General features: G+C 41.1%; 1 pseudogene; it reads right to left on the bottom strand.

The window, feature by feature from the left end:
• Window positions 1–14,197, bottom strand: part of LOC122747603 — a 105,477-nt pseudogene that overhangs the window by 35,406 nt on the left and 55,874 nt on the right.

The raw sequence follows: 14,197 nt of genomic DNA, 5'->3' as shown, positions 1-14,197 counted from the left end.
TCAAACACTCTAGTGGTAGTTGCATTGATTGGGCCTGATTTGTGGTGGTAACATTTAGGAGAATGGGAAGAAATGAAGCTAGAGAAACTAGAAGAGGGTTGTTTGGGGGAAGTCAGAGCAGGAACCTGGGATGTCAGGGTCTTAAAGACATCAGAGGCCTTGTGACTTTTTCATTCACCCAGCTGTATTAAAGAAACAAGCCATTTGAGGCAGCATGATATATGTTAGAAAGCTTAGATATCATAATCCCAGACTGCAAGTCCTAAGCATCTGCAAACAAAACTCCCAAGTGCCCTCCCAAATCAAGTCAAAATGTAATTGAACAGTGGTTAGCAAAATAAATAAAAATACAACACAGATAATGTTAATTTGATGATTCTAAGGTGGATTTGAAAGAACAGTGGGCTTGGGTCCTGAAGACTTGGGTTCTTTGTTGAGTGGGCACAGTGAAGCAGATAGGACTGTGTTGTTTAAAATCTAAATTGTTGGTTCTAATCCCCCCCCACCCAGTCTTGGGGGGAAGCTGGCTAAAATCACTGGTAAATTCAACAAGAGTTTAGGCTTTTAAAGATTTATTAAAATACATATTATAAGTTAGTGAAGAGAGAGAGATTGAGAACAGATTCCTTATAGCATGGAAATCCTAGCTCAGATCTAATTCGGTATAGCCAGAGAGAAAGAAAGCAATTTTCTTTCCTAGCAGCCCACGTGAAATATCTCGCCACCAAACTGGTGTCCGAATGACTAAGAGGGGACCTACCCTGTTCTCCATCTGCTGCCACGCTCATCCCTCCTCATCGAAAAGAGAGCTTCTATGAGTGAGCATCCATTTTTCTAGTTTCTCTCTCCTTCCCCCAAAGGGGATGTCCTTCAAGTTGGTTGACTGAGAGTGGTCCCCTGCTGACGTCAGTAGTACACCAACATGTCACTCAGGGCTGGCCGGGTGTGGTTACAATCTAATCATCCCCAAGTAGGTACTTAGTTTCTCATTCTCACCCAATTCAAACAATACTAAATCAATTAGGTTGGGCCCCTGGGCATCTGCCAAATTCCATTATTTTATCACAGGACATGGGATGTGGGATCATAGGCCCTGAGTTTTAATTACACTTTCTACTTCTGTTACTTGTATGACTACACAAGTCCCTTAACCTCTCAAGACTTCAGCTTCTTTATCTGTAAAATGAAGGGAATAAGTCATGTTCTACCTGCCTCAAAGGGTTGGTTAATCAATGAACCAGTATACATGAAGCACCCATCATGTGCCAGGCATTAAGCTATTTCCTGAGGATGCAAAGACAAAAACCCGAATCATTCCTGTTTGTTTTCCTGTCTGAGAATTACATTCTCTAGGGGGATTGTTTTATTAAGTTAGTTAACAAGAATCTATTAAATCTTTACTATATTCTAGGTACTTTGTTAAGTGCTAGGGTTACAAATAAAGTTTTTAAAAAACGCTCCCCAATTTGGACCTATGCCCAAAGGGCTATGGGGCATACATTTTGACCCAGCAATACCACTACTAAGTTTGTATCCCAAAAGAATCATAGAAAAGGGAAAAGGACCCACATATACAAAAATATTTATAGCAGCTCTCTTTGTGGTGGCAAAGAATTGGAAATTGAGGGAATGCCCATCAGTTGGGGAATGGCTGAACAAGTTGTGGTATATGAATGCAATGAAATATTATTGTTTTGTAAGAAATGATGAGCAGGCAGATTTCAGAAAAACCTAGAAAGACTTCAGTGGACTGATGCTGAGTGAGATGAGCAGAACCAGGAGAATATTGTACATAGTAACAGCAACATTGTGTAATGATCACCTGTGATAGACTTGGCTCTTCTCAGCAGTGCAATGACCCAAGACAATTCCAAAGAACTCATTCATGATGGAAAATGTTCTCTATATCCAAAAAAAAGAACTGTGGATTCTTAATGCAGATTAAACCATACTGTTTCTACTTTTGTTTTTGTTTTTTGTTTTTTAAGGTTTTTCCCTTGTGTTCTGATTCTTCTTTCACAACATGATTAATGCAGAAATACGTTTAATGTGATTGTACATATATAACCTATATGAAATTGCTTTCTGTCTCTTGGGGAGGGAGAGGGAATGGAGGGAGGGAGAAAAATTTGGAACTAAAAATCTTATGAAAACAAATGTTGAAAATTATCTTTACATGTAACTGAAAAATAATAAAATGCTTTTAGGAATAAAAAACACTCCCTATCTTCAAGGAGTTCTTATTTTAACTGAGGATACAACATGCAAATAATTACACATACATGACATATACAGGGTCAATGGTAAGCAATCTCAGAGAAAAGGCAAGAGGGTGGATGCAGCAACTGAGAGGGGAATGAGAAAGAACTCTTGCAGAAGGCAGGATTTGAGTTGAATCTTAAAGGAAGATTAGAGCTAGGAAGAAAGTATTCCAGGCCTGGGGGACAGCTAGTGAAAAGACAGAGTCAGAGATGGAGTGTCATATGTAAGACAGAGCTAAAAGGTTAATCAATGTCTCTGGATTATAGAATGCATGGAGGAAGTAAGGCATAAGAAAACTGAAAAGGTAGGAAAGTTTATTTTTCAAACCTTAAGGCATATAGAAATGAATTCCTGGCACCTCAGTTTCAAAATTCACTTGCTATATGACCTTGAGGAAGTCACAATTGTACTGAACCTCAATTTCATCTGTCACGTAGAGATACCATTTGCCCTTGCCAATGTCACCAGGATGTCATGAGGGTCAAATGAGATGCTTTTTGTGAAAGTGTTTTGTAAGCTATGAAGTATAACAAAAATAAAATTCATCGGATTTAGAGCTAGAAGGGACCAAGTCTGTTTAGTTTAATCAGCTCTTTTTACTGATGTGGAAGCTCAAGGAATTTAAGTGATTTGCTGAAGGTCGTCATTACCAGCATTGTCGTTTAGTATTAATATTAACTATCGATTAATATTTATTATATTAACTTAGATTAATATTAATTAAACAATTAACATTTTGACCAAATCTGTGATTTTATCAGTATTGGTTGCTTCCAGTAAGAAATTCCCTCTACTACTGTAGATGACACTTCCTTTTGTAAAAGGACTGCTTTTTAGTATTACTTCTTAATCTCTTCATATAGAAATTGCATCAACTTGATCTTTCCTCCCCTTTGCTGAAAGAAGGAAGAGAAAAAACCTATTCAAATGGAGGAGTTGAATCTGATAACCCCTCAGACTAATTTCAGCTATAACATTAAAGGGCTCTGAATCTTCAAAAGCTTTCGAGGTTTAAGATGCCCCTTCCCTACTCCCCTCCAATGTTCCTCACACACCTAAGATGAAACCCAGAGAACAAGCCCCGGGACTCCCCACTATGGGGAGGTGGTTGACAATGAAGTGGATTTCAGAAATGAAGTCATTTTTTGGTTGGTCAAACACCACAGAAGAGAGACACGAGGTTAAAAAGCGTTCCTGATGAAACAACCTTCCATAAAAACCCACGGCCACACGGGGGCACTCATTCTCGTGGCTCACCTCAATTCTGGGCATTTTTATGCTCAGCTGGAACTAGGACCAAGCAAGGGAAGAAACAGCATAATTCTAGAATCAGAGTCAAAGAAGAGACCTCAAACTGCTGAACAACTGTGGCCCAAGACCGTGGTTTAGTACCATGGGTTTAGAGCTGGAAGGGACTTTACAGATCTAACACAGCCCTCTTATTTATCTAACCCAGTGCTTAGTACAGTGCCGGACACAACATCGGCACTGTTGTTGTTGTTTAATCATTTCAGTCGTGTCCTACTTTTTATGACCCCCTTTTTCTAGGGGGCAGGACTCTTCTTGGAAAAGATACTGGGGTGGTTTGCCATTTCCTTTTCCAGCTCATTTTACAGTTGAGGAAACTGAGGCAAACAGGATTAAGTGACTTGCCCAGGGTGACAGAGCTAGTGTCTGAGGCTAGATTTGAACTCAGATCTTTCTGAATCCAGACCCAGAGCTCTACCCACTGTGCCACCTGCTTAATAATTTTTTTTTAGTGGGACAATTGGGGTTAAGTGACTTGCCATGGGTCACACAGCTAGCAAGTGTCTGAGGTCGGATTTGAACTTAGGTCCTCCTGAATCCATGGTCGGTGCCTTATGCACAATAAATTTTTATAGAACATAGTGGAACCCTAAGGAGAAGGAACCGACTGCTGACCCACTCAGAGTGCTGATTTCAAAAAGATCTCACTGCCACCAACCAAAGATAAGGCAGTGTGGCGCAGTGTGGCACAGTGGGGAGGAAGTTGGATTTGGATTCCAAGGATCTGGCTTTCATTCCCATTTTTTCTTCTTGCTACTCATGATATTGGGCAAGTCACTTAATGTCTTTGAGTCTCTGTTTCTTCATCTATAAAATGTGAGGGTTGGATTAGACGGCCTCTGAGATCTCTTCCAAGCTTTCAGTCTATGATTGCCCAACCACCATTCACTTCTCTCTTGGGCTTAAAATTCCCAGAAGGAAAAAAAAAAATCAAAGGTCAGAGGGTCTCATAAACAACCTTGCAATGATTCAACCCTGGGCCTGATGTTGCAACTAATGTCAGTGGGCTCCAAACACCCATTCTGCCAAAGATGCATCCCAATCTTGGGAAGACTTTGGTAGAGAAGGACAACTAAAATCACTACCTATACTAGAACAATTTGAAGCTTTTGTTTTGGTGTGTGTGTGTGTGTGTGTGTGTGTGTATTGTGGACGCGGAATGTGGATGATAAACAAAGGCCTGATTTGCCATCCATGTTAGATGATAGATTATCATTATCCAGAATTCTTTATAATGGTCAATAAATGTGGCATAATTGATAACTGACTTCCAAAAGTTAAAAAAAAAATGGAAATGGAGGGTGGGGAGAAGAATAAGAGTGTGAATACAAATTCACTAATACATTGGGCAGGCTTGGCTGTCTACTTAAATTGAACTCATTCCCTGCAACTTCTGAGTCAATCATGCTTTGCTCTTAGCAACGCAATCACTTCCTGCCCAAGTTAAACCATCTTCTCTGATCACTGTCAACAGTGGCAAGGGAGGAACGTCTGTCAGATTGCTTACACAGCCTGGCTGCTTCCTGATATCTGCAAGAATTAAATGCCTTGGTTTTGGGCCTGGGGGGTGGTTATCTCCCTGATGACAGGATTGTACCTAGGGTGGGGGAAAGTGGCTACAACAGAATTTTAACCCCTCTTTGTCTGTCATAGATAGAAATCTCCCAAAGGATTGTGGCAGGGAGGAAAAGGTGGGTGGGTGGGTAGAGACTAGAGCAAAGTCTCACATTCTTTGTCCAAGAAAGGGGAATGGTAGCCTGAAGTGGGATGGGGGTGGGGTAAGAAAATTACGTGAGAGCTGTCTTCAAGCATGGGAAGAGCTATCAAGTAGAAGAATGAGACTTGTATTGCTGGCCACAGAAGGCAGAAGAAAAAAAAACACTAAATAGAAATTTCAGGGAGGCAAATTTTCACTTAATGCAAGGGGGTGGAGTGGGGTAGGGGAAAGAATCTTAACAATTACCGCTGTTCTTTTTTTGTTTTGTTTTGTTTTGTTTGTTTTTTTGTTTTTCGGGGGCAATGGGGGTTATGTGACTTGCCCAGGGTCACATAGCTAGTAAGTGTCAAGTGTCTAAGGCTGGATTTGAACTCAGGTCCTCCTGAATCCAGGGCTGGTGCTTTATCCACTTTGAAACCTAGCTGCCCCCAATTACCATTGTTCTTAAGTGAAATTAGGCCACCTCAGAAAATAGCGAGTTTCCTGTTATTGAGGTTGTTCAAGTGAAGTCTGGACAACCACGTTTTGGGGTTAAGGGGAGTCTCTCATTAAGATACTACTCAGAGTGGATGTCATTCTGAGTGTTTTTGATGACATGGGCACAATGTACTTTGCATGACAAGGCATTTATCAGTCAGGATTTTGGGGAAAGCTGATATAATCAGTGGAACAGGCATTGACCAGAGGATCAAGAGATATGGATTCTAGTACTGGTTCTGTCAGTAAGCATCTATCAGACATTCAAACCTTACCAAATCACTCTCCCTCTCTGAACTAATTTATGCTTGTTAGTTGATTGGTGAGAACTTCATTTTCCTTGGCTGTAAAAAGAGAGCTGCTCTAGAATATCTAACTGGTGACTCAGCTTATGGAAAGAGAATTCTTAAGTTTCCTTTCTAACCTTTAGTAAGTAAACCTCCACCATCCAATGACTGTCATTAGGTCTTTATTTCCTTTAGCTTTTTCTCCTTAGCCTGTTTTATCCCATAACCATTATTGGTAAACTCTTCCTAAAACAGCTTGTAAATGAATGAGTAGCCTTATGATTTAATTCCATCCAAATATTAAATGCCCCATGTGGCAGAGAGTCACCGATCTACAACTGGAAAGGACCTCAGAGACCTAGTTTAACCCTCTCAGATGACAATTGAATAAACTGAGGCCCAGCTAGGTGGCTCAGTGGATAGAGTGCTGGGCCTAGAGTTAGGAAGATTTAAGTTCAAATCCATCCTCAAATACTCACTAGCTATGTGACCCTGGGCAAGAAATGACCTCTTCCTCCTTTAGTTTCCTCAACTGTAAATTGGGGGGCATAATAGTACCTACCTCCCAGGGGGGTTGTGAAGATGAAATGAAGTGATCCTTCCTCTGTACCAGGTTGGGCCCTCCCAAAAGTACCAGACTTAGATAATGCACAGTCTCTGTCCACACCATCATCACCACTAACATTTCCATAAGGCTTTGAGGTTTGCAAAGAGCCTTTCCTCTACTCTCTCATTTATTTATCACAGCTGGAACCTACTAAGTGCTTCAAGTGCTGAATAAATGCTTGCTGACTAACTGGCTAACTTAATAGTGACTTTGTTTTCCACATCAGTCTTAATAAATGCTTGAGGAATTTAATGGAATGAAGTGGCATTTCCAAGATCACACAGCTAGCAAGTACCCACATGGGATCTGAACCTGTCTGCTTGATTTACAGCTAGGTAACATAGTGCATAGCATGATGGGCCTGGAGTCAGAAACACCTGAGTTCAAATTTGGCCTCAGATACTTTCCAGCTGCTTGACTCTGGGCAAGTCATTTAAGCTGTTTGCCTCAGTTTCCTCCCCTCTAAGAATGGGAATAAAGATAGCACCAGTCTCTCAGGTTGTTGGGAGAATAAAATAAGATAATATTTGTAAAGTTATTTCCAAACCTTAAAATGCTGTATCAATGCTTTTCATTATATTGTGAGCTCCTGGAAGTCAGGGACTGACTATCTTTTGCCTCTTTTTGTAACCCCAGGATTTAGCATAGTGCCCAGCATATAGTGGGCACTTAATAAATGTTTATTGACTGACTATTGATTGCCTGCTAGTATTATTACTAGTAGGAGTAGTAGCAGCCATGTGGGGGTGGTAGTGGTAGTAGTAGTAGTAGTAGTAGTAGTAGTAGTAGTAGTAGTAGTAGTAGTAGTAGTAGTAGTAGTAGTAGTAGTAGTAGTAATAGTAATGCAAAGTCCACCACTTTATCCATTCTGCCATGGGTCTCATAGAACTTGCAGTCTAGTAGACTTACTAAAAGACATTAATATGTGTCTTGTGGATACATATATTAATCACTTAAAATACAAAATATATAAGATAGTAAGGATGGCTATCATTTATAGAGCACTCTAAGATTTGCAAAGCACTTTACTTGCATGATTCCATTTAATCTTCATAACAATGCCATGAGGTAGGTACTATAGGTATTATTATCAAAAGGAAATACACACCTAATTCAAATATTTTTTTCTTTATATACTAAAGGTGAATGAGGAAGGTTAAAAAAAATCTCCAGAAACATTGTTCACCTGTTAGATCATAGTATCACAGACAGAGCTAGAAGAGACCTCAGGGTTTAACTAGTCTGTGACCACCATATTATAGATGAGGCCCAGAGATGTTGAATGATTTGAGCAAGGTCACAGAAGCCATAAATAGCAGAGGCAGGATTTGACTCCACAACCAGTGATTTTTTCCCCCTGTACTCTGCAGGCATCATCTAGCCCATTTTGTAGATGAGATAATCTAGACTCAAAGAAATTAAATAACTTGCCCCTGGACAAATAAGCAAAGAATAGAAGAAAGACCTTGATTCAAATCTCAGCTATAATTCCAGCATGGCTCCATCATACCACCAAGGATGGAAGATGGACAGAAATCAGGGCAAGCTTTCTGGAAGAGGTGGCATTGGAGTTGTGCTTTAAAGAATGGGTAGAAATTCAGCCTATGAGATGGGTAGGAATATAATTGAAGGCATAGGTAACAATGTAAACAAAATACTTTGGGCATGTGCTGGTGATGCTGAATATCTCTGTTAGCCTACAGCATAAAGTTGGGATGTTGGGGTGTTATATGAGAGAAGGCCGGAAAATGGAATGATTCTGGATTATGGAGACCCTTGAATGTGAGGCTAAGGACTTTGATCTACAAAGCTAGAATTTTCTGTTTTATGGTATCATGGTTGCTTAGGGAATTCTTTTAAAAAGCAAGTGTTCTATTGACAAAATGCTCTTCAGCTTGTGGTACATGAAGGCCCATAGCTCTTTTTTTTAAGCTCTTTTCACACATCCTTCATTTCATGTTTGGGTCAATGGGTTTGTCTCTCCAAAAGTGCTACCCTGTCTGAGCATCAGTCTGTTGGTCTCCTTGACTGTGGCTTCCCTTTCATAAAAGCATTGGAAAAACAGATGCAGCCCCAATCAGCAGCAGCCCTGGATTTATAGATCTGCGGGGTTATTATCTCCAGAAAGTAATGAGAACTCATGTCTGCGGGGGCTGGGGAGTCAGGGTAATGATTTCAAAGCTGGGTATCAGCAGAAAAATTAACGAGATGATGTTAAAACTCATGCTTCTGTGGGCTGGCTGCATGGGAAATTAACGATCCTGCGCTGGCTGAACCACAAACACTCTCTGGGGGCCAAAGTGGAAGTCATTTAAAGGACTGGCACTATGTAACCATGCATCACCCATTAATGTCACCCAGGGAGAGCTCAGATGCATCTTAGAATTGATACTGTATATCAGCACTCCTCTATACCCCTGTAGGCGGCTGCTTGGGATGGCTGTAGCTGGGAGGTTTGCCACAACCTGGATCCCACTCTTGGGCTATCACACCTCCTGTATGGTCAGGCATTGCAATCCTCCCCACTCACTTCTTCCCTCTCACTGGCTTCTGGTAATGTGTCAGAAGCAACTTTCTGAGAAAGGCATATTTGTTACTTGTTTTTGTTGTTAAATATCCTCTCTGCCTTTGTATTTGACTCTACTGACAACCATGTCATGTAGTGACTATAGGTATTATTATCCATATTTTACAGAAGTGATGGTACAGAGGATAAGTGACTTGCCCAAGGTCATAGAACTAGCAAATTTCAGAGGTGCTATGAGATTTTAGCCAAAGACAAGGCAACTTTCCAACTAACCCACAAGGGTCCATTCTCTTGGCCTACAGGGTTTGGGAATACCCACATTTGGGTTGGTCCATCCAGGTCTACACCAAATCTACTCCAGATAGAGCATTCACTGCCTGAACTGATTGCTAGGAAAATGTGTAGGGTATAATGGATAGAGTGATGGACTTGGAGTAAAAAAGACCTGGGTTCAAGCCCTGCCTCAGACACTCACTAGCTGTGTGACCCTAGGCAAGTCACATATGTGCTCTGTGCTTCAGTTTCCTCATCTATAAAATGGGGAATGTGAGATTCAGTGTCTTCTAAGCTCCCTTCCCGTTCTAAATCTATGAGCCAATGAGCCTATGGGAAGACAGTGAAGTAGAAACATGACTATTAACCAATCAACAAGCATTTATTGAACTCTTTCTATGTGTCCGGTACTGAGTTAAGCACCAGGAATACAAAGAAAAAAGCGTAACATTCTCTGTCCTCACTTATTTTAAACTCTACTTGGAGACCCTTCAGGGTAGGACTTCCAAAGGAAGATTGTGTCTACCAAGTAGCACTTTCTGGGCTATTCTGGGGAAGGGATGAAACAGCTGTGACCAGAACCTAAAGGCATGGCATCGGTGGGGGGAAATAGCCTAGTCTACTTTTTTTTTTTGGAGGGGGGACACCCAATAAATTTGCTCTAACAAAATTTAACAAGGAATAATTTACTTTCCTTCCTAGACTAATGTTGTCCAACCCAACATCCCTGGAGAACATGATCAAGTAGGAATCTTCTGGGCCAGGTGTATTTCTCAGGAAGTCCCATAACTGGGCCTGGAACAGATGTAGAGCCACTGAGTGAGAGTCCCCCCTTTCCTGGAGTCATAGTCCTCCTAAAACATGTCAAAAGTTTCTTCAGAAGTTGTGTTAATGTTATCAGGAAACCAAACTCTGCTATTTAAGTGGGGAAGTAAGAGCCTGTTAGTTTAAAGGAAGGAAATCTTTTGATCAGAAGTAAAATCTAACAGCCTTCCCCCTCCCCCCCAATGACTCTAGGATAGAATAGCAAGAAGGAAAGGCTGAAAGAAAAAAAAAACGAAACAGCCATTCCTGGTTCAGCATTCCACTTTTACCCACAGGCTTTTCTGGCTGACCTTTCAGTCCAGCTGGAAATCTTACCACACACCCAGCAAGCAGAAAGGATACTGGCTGTAGGCATCCATGCCCTCCCTGACACCCTCCCTCTTGGCCCCTAAACCTTGCATAACTCCCTTTGGGTTCACTAACATATCCCAAGTGAACATAATCACCCTTTATTGCTTACAATCTGGGATGGAGAGGGAGGGAGGGAGCACATGGTGGTGGAGGAATGTGTATCAGAAAGATACAGTGCAGGGACAATGGGGAAAACACTGGCTCTAGATTCAAAGGGCTTGGATTCAAATCCTGACTTTGGCACTCATTACCTTATCTAACTTTGAGTAAATCACTTAACTTCTCTGGTTATCTCATTTGGAAAATGAGGGTGTTAAACTAGATGGCTCTCAAGGTCTCTTCTAGCTCAAGACTTATGATCCCTAAAATTCCCATGGGTCCCTGGGCTAAAGTTGGTTGTGGTGGCAGGAGTGCTGAACATTAGGGAAGGCAAATATATGTAGATATGACTCTGAGTTCAAAGGACCAACCACCCACACAAAGGATGGACAAGGGCCCTAAGGAATACCCAGATTCTCAGCAACCCAATGGCTTCTACTATCATTCATCAATGTCAGATCACTGAGTAATGTTCTCAGAAATTTAGGCTTCTACTGCTCCCTCCTCTCTTTAAAGTATAGAAAATGCAAATGATGTCCACATGCCACTGGACAGATGCCTGATTACCCTCTGGGGTTGTTTCAAGGAAGACAAAGGCTGAAGCCCAGAACCATAGCATAACTCAGAATTGCAGTCTATCCTGGATACTCCCTGTTCCTAGAACATATTTCCTTTTGTGTTCTTACACCTTTGCTCCTGCTTCTGTCTAGCATAGTGTGTGAATCCCCTGATCTCTAACATCAACTGGTGGTTAGTGATAGACAAATGACAGGAACCTTTGGAGAAAGTAACTGTGTCAGCTTGGAACTCAAAGCAGCAAAGAAAGGGAATATTGGCACGTCCACCAGTTGTATATACTTTAAGAGATAAGATCTAAGAAAAGACGGGCTTGATGTTAAGGGCAGAGCACTAGATTTGGAAAGGAATCCAGGAGAGGCCTGGATTCAAATCCCACCTGAATGTTAGCTGTATGACCATAGGTTGACAGTGTCCATGAGCCTCAGTTTTCTTACATGTAATATGGGGATAATAATACTTACACTTCCTACATTATGAGGTTATTGCTAGGATCAAATGAGATATAAGTAAAGTGCTTTACTCTGATATGGAACTTCATTGTTTACAATTAAACAAGTGTTGTGTACCTTACTCAGGTAAAAACTATTCTTGGCAGAGTGAGAATTTAAACCCAGGTCTTCCAATGGCAAATCCAGTGTTCTATCCTTTACCCCCCCCACTTTCACTTGCCATTACTTGCCATCTCCCCTATGAGATTATAGTTTCATGGGGGCAGGGCTATGTCTTATTCTTTCCACTTATCAGAAGTGTTCACAACTTGGTGCTCAATAAATGTTTGATGAAAGAATCAGTCACATATCATATCAAGAAAGAGTTAACCCAGTGCAAGTCATCCTGTCAATGAGCACAAAAAGATGGTTCATGAATAAGTTTCACTATTAATAATTTGTCTGGAGATGATCAGGAGTTGGGAGTGAGACTGTATGGAAGAAGACTTGTTGGAGGTGGGTATTGGCACTACCAACAATACAAAACATTTTTTCAGGATGAGGGGGGGGAGGTGGCACTGTTTGCCAAATACTTCTGTTCTGCTCCCTAGTCACCCTGGGCTCTGTGCCCATCACTGACTGGTCTCTTGGCAATCCCAGACATCTTCCTCCCCCTCTGGTCTACAGACCAGACATAGCATCAATCACCACATTCTGAAACTGTTTTATTTTAAATGTCAGATGCCCCCTTAAGAAGGGTTTGTAGGAAAATAATTCCCTTCTTAGTTAGCCTTCACCATAAAGATAGATCACCTAGATTCCCAAAGTTCTTACCTCCCAGTCCTTGATAGAAGGGCTAGGCACACAAGACTGAGATGCTTCCAAAAGGCAAAGAAAGAAAGCAAAATATTATCAACGCTGATAAATCAATCACAGATGGACTTCAAAAATTAACTGAAAAGCAAAATGCTCATTTTCAGCTAGTGCCTGGTTTCTTGAAATAATTGGGAAACTTCTCAAGAGCAGCCTCCTGTATAGGTGATCTAGTATTCACTGTCTTCAGCTGGAAATGTCATGATTTTTACAAAATCCTGTTTCTGCCTCTTCTTGTTTCTCTTTTCCCAAATGAAATCAGGAAGATAAAAAGTTAATATAGTGTAGCAGAAAGAGCACAGCCACATTGAATCAGAAGACCCGTGTCAAGCTTCCAGCTCTGCCAACTATTATATATATGAGTGGGACTACCGTCCGATGGGCCTCAGTTTCCTCAGACAACAATAAAATGTAACATAGTCAATCAGTCACTGCGGTCATGTCTTTTTCTTTGTGACCCTGTATGGAGTTTTCTTGGCAAAGGTACTGGATGGGGCTTGCCATTTCCTTGTGCAGAAAATACAACATAGGGCAAACATTTATTAAACACCTACTGTATATACTATGATAGGTTCTAGAGGAGATACAAAATTTGGATATGACCTATTCCTAATCCCTGCCTTCATAAAGCTTAAAATCTAAAAAGGATCATATAGGTCCAGAGCAAGAAAGATCCCGAGAGTCCATCTCCACTTCTTGCATTTAGGAAATCGAGGCCTTTGGTGTTTAAGTTTAGGTCACACAGAAAGTAAGTGTCAGATGGGATTGGAACTCAGTTCTTCTTAGGGCTGAGCCAGTGTTATTTCAACTATACCAAGGCTAAGACAAATGTACATTACTACAATATACACTATTACATGATAGGTACTTGAGACAAGTACAAAATAAATGTCTACAAAAGGTCACTTGGGAAAAATCATGGCCAACTACGAGATTGGGGAAGACTTCCTGAAAGAGACACTATTTGAATCAGGACCTATTAAATGAGTTTCAGCCAGACCTGCAATGACAGATTGGACTTAGACTTTCTGAGGTTCCTTTTCGCTATGGCCTTCTGTAACTATGAGCCCCACGTGCTGGATCCATGCATTGCAATATGACCTTTTGCAGGTTGCTGACATCTCTGTGGCTGAGATGTCACATTAGTACAATAATTCGGTTCAATGAATTCAAGCAGTGTTGAGGAAGTACCTCATCACAACATGGGTTTTAGAGCTGGGGCGGGGTGGGGGGGGGTGGGGGAAACTTTAGGGATCACAAATCATCATTTAATTTAACCCCGTCCTTTTGCAGATAAGAAAACTGAAGCCTAGAGGGATGAAGTTGAAGATGACAAAGAAAATAGCAAAGCATGTATTTGAACCTGGCCCTCCTGATCCCAAATTCAGAGCTCTTTCTGTCTCCTTTACAAACCAGATTCTAATAAAGATGGTGTACAGGTCACAGTGCTAGACTGGGGAAAGATTCAACATGATGTGGCCCCTACCTTTAGAAGATTTACCCCTCATGGAGGGATTAACAGGAACAAAGTAGGCCAAGTGCTTAAGAAAACAGTTAACTAGTTATTCTAGGAAAGAGGAGAGC

Source organism: Dromiciops gliroides, chromosome 3 (assembly GCF_019393635.1).
Source record: "Dromiciops gliroides isolate mDroGli1 chromosome 3, mDroGli1.pri, whole genome shotgun sequence".
NCBI classification, from domain to species: Eukaryota; Metazoa; Chordata; class Mammalia; order Microbiotheria; family Microbiotheriidae; genus Dromiciops; species Dromiciops gliroides.
This window is presented reverse-complemented; position numbering and strand designations above follow the sequence as displayed.